The 3335-nt window shown below is 48.9% G+C and overlaps 2 pseudogenes; one reads left to right on the plus strand and one right to left on the minus strand.

Moving 5' to 3' along the window:
- Positions 1-13: 13 nt before the first annotated feature.
- LOC145718704 (small nucleolar RNA U3) lies at positions 14-206 on the plus strand (annotated as a pseudogene).
- Positions 207-1235: 1029 nt separating this feature from the next.
- Positions 1236-3317, minus strand: LOC145718703 (spermatogenesis-associated protein 31D1 pseudogene; annotated as a pseudogene).
- Between the last annotated feature and the right edge of the window lie 18 nt (positions 3318-3335).

The raw sequence follows: 3335 nt of genomic DNA on the forward strand, positions 1-3335 counted from the left end.
ATATTGCCATCAAAAGACTATACTTTCAGGGATCATTTCTATAGTTTGTTACATATTGCCATCAAGCATGGATGGAAGGAAGGCACCAAGATCGCCAAAGGGGATGCCATGCCCGACAGCCTGCAGATATTGTTTGAGTACTCAAGGAACAGCCCCATGCCTTTTTGGTATAAGGCATCAGTAGGCTGTGCCGTGCTCCCATCGGCCTCAAAGTGGTGGTGCCTGGACCAGACTGAGGAAGGAGGGGAGCAGGACAGGGTCAAGATAAGGGGATGAGTAGACATAAGTCTTTGTTCCACCAGCAAGGTCACTCTTTCAACTTTTCATTTCTTCAAAGGTGTCTTACCCTGGAAGGTGGTAGCTGCCTGGTCAACATTCCTGCCACTTACAGCTAAGTGATGCTTTTGTCCTGCATTTGTTCTGCACAAAACGTCATCAGTCGGGCAGCCTGAAGAAATGCCCAGGGAAGGGGAGCGCTTCCAGTGGGAAACCTCAATGTCAACTTTAACGTGACTCACATGACCGATTCTTAAGCAGCATCTATGCTGTTCTTTGACCCTACCCCAACCAGCCCAAGATCAACTGGGACGACACCCTCCCCCAAACACTCCCATTCAGAGTTGACCCACCTGTGGGATCCTCTGATCACTGACTTCTACATAATGATTAAGCTACTGTGTAGTAACAGTGAAGTAAAAACAGTGGCTTACTCATTATTTTCTGAAAACTATACCTGTGTTTGATCCTAGAACACTTGCTCTAAAGGGTATAAAACATTCAATGAGGGCGGGGCGCCTGGGTGGCTCAGTTGGTTGGGCGGCTGCCTTCGGCTCAGGTCATGATCCTGGCGTTCAGGGATCGAGTCCCGCGTCGGGCTCCGTGCTCAGCGGGGAGTCTGCTTCTCCCTCTGACCCTCCCCCCTCTCGTGTGCTCTCATTCTCTCTCTCAAATAAATAAAATCTTTAAAAAAAAACAAAACAACATTCAATGAGGGCAAAGGTGTGAGCTACTATACATTTTCAGTAAGGCTAAGCTAAAGGGCAGGAGACAGAGCCCATCTCCTCAAACTTCATCAGGAAATGGGCTTTGGGGGTCTTGGGGGGCACATGATATCTATTTCTCAAGAGCTCTGGGAGACTGGTCACCTTTTAGAAGCCAAAGGAAGCAATCAGTAACAGCTGAACTGAGTTACCTGAAACCCATGCCCCCAGTACAGTACACAGAACAGACATTGCTATTATTAGAGAAATATTTATTGGAGAGCATCAATATTCTTCACAAGGGATTATTTTGGGGTGGGAAATATCCCCCCCTGGAAATTCTGGAGAAGGGTTTTCTGATCTCTGAACACAGTGCCTTCGGCAGTGGTGAGAGTGGCCGGAGGCCCCTGGCCAGCTTGATGCCTGCAGGTGGCGTGTGGGTGGGGTGCAGGCTCCCTGTGGGGCGTGGATAGGGGATACTTGTTATGCAGTCGCTGGTCCTTAAATGCCACAGCTTCCTGGGGCTGTCTGTCCTTGTCTCTGATCTGTCTAATACTTCCGGTATGGCCTTGGCCAGCAAAGACAGCTTGTTGGTGGCAGGACTTGGTATTTGTCACCTTACAGGAAGGAGCCCTGTAGTTGAAAGGATACCCCTGGACAGGCTGTGCCTGGGCCTGCACTTGTGCTTCCTGCTGAGTTTTCCCACACTTGGTTGGGAAGGGAATGGGCTGTTGAAGGCAGGTGCTATCTATTGCATGCCAACGCCCCACTTTCTCTTCTAGGAACTTCCCAACGTCTGTCATGATTTTCTGAGCTTTGGTTGTCCCAGTAAAGGCAGTTCTACCTTTAAGTAGGCCTCTGCTTTCCACAGATGATAGAGGGCTGCCCTCCTCCTGGGAGTTTTCTTGCCTCTTGCATTTTATCCCTGGATTAAGCCATTGCAAAAAATGCTTCATTTTTTTTCTGAAAAGGCTTTCAGAAGGAGGCTGACCCTTCTGGGAAAGGCTTTCAGGAGGCGGCTGACCCTTCTGTGATAGGGTCTGGGAAGGCTTGCTTCCCAGCTTTTCCTTCAGTAGCACGTCCTGAGTAGGGAACCTCTTCTTCAATGCCACATCCTCAGTAGGGAAACTGTTCCTTTTAAGTTGGGATGTCCCCAGTCCTGCATCCCCTCCACCAAGCGCTTGTGCCTTGGAGCCCGGAGGGCTCATGGTCACCGCAGCTGGTGGGAGATTCTTATTCTGGCACTTCCTTAAGACATGCTTAGGGACCCAAGGCTCCTGCTGTTGTTCCATACTAATTCCTGTGTCCTCTGGATGGACATGCAGCACCTGAGAAGCTCCCATGTCCCCACTGGAGACACCCTGGGCATGAGTCAGTGAGGCCTTGTAAGTCAAACTATCTGAGGCAGGGGGCAGGCCAGTGCATTGGGCTTGGGCCCGGCTATGCTCTCTGTTTTCCAGTTTAAACTTTAACTCATACAACAGTTGTTCTTTAAGGTTTGAGGATTTAGGATCTTGGGGAATTGATAGGTTTGGTGGGGAGCTTTTAATGGGGATGGTAGTTTTGACTTTATTATCATTCACCTTTATGATTTGGGAGCTTACTGGCTTGCTGGTTGTCAAGGTATTAGATTGTGATTGATGAGCATCAAGTTGCTTGGCCCTGAATATCTCCCTGGACACTGTGGGCACGACGACAGGTTCTAGATTCTTCTTTTTGCCCTGTTGCATTCCTCCTCTACCTCTAGAATTTGCACTCTTATCCTTTGGCTCATGTCTGGCCCCAGCTTGCCTTGCAGGCAGCTTTGGGGGCGATCTATTGCCTCTGGTGTCATGTTTGACAGGTGTAAGAGTCTGTGTGCCATCCTTAATCTTCTGAACATCCTCTACAAACTCATGGTTGAAAGCAGAGGGTGATTGCCTTGGAATTCTCTGTTCTTCCTTGCCCACAGTTGAGGTGGCAGGGAGAGGATGATCCAGGATGGGGGCTGAATTTGCTGTTCCCACTTTGTCTCCATGGAGAGATTTAGAGCGGCCTCTAAGGGAGTTGAAGCCCCTCGGTTTGGAATTTACCTCAGAAATCAGGTTGGTTGAGGAGGAAAAGCTAGAATGGGATGTGTCCTTTATCAGTTTAAAGAGCTCTATGGATTCAAGGACCCTGGGGGGAAGGCCCCACGTCATCCTCATATGAAACCTTTTAATATGGGCTTCCAGCATCTGTTGTGCACTAGATTTAATAAAGGGAAGCTCCTGGAAGGTATTCAGGGAGTAGTCCTGAACCTCTGATGGTGGCAAACTTCTCTGTTTTATTTCAGTGTGGGAGTTCTCAGAAAGAAGCAATGTCTGCTTCATACTA

Source organism: Leptonychotes weddellii, unplaced genomic scaffold (assembly GCF_054177405.1).
Source record: "Leptonychotes weddellii isolate Sample4059 unplaced genomic scaffold, ASM5417740v2 HiC_scaffold_20195, whole genome shotgun sequence".
NCBI classification, from domain to species: domain Eukaryota; kingdom Metazoa; phylum Chordata; class Mammalia; order Carnivora; family Phocidae; genus Leptonychotes; species Leptonychotes weddellii.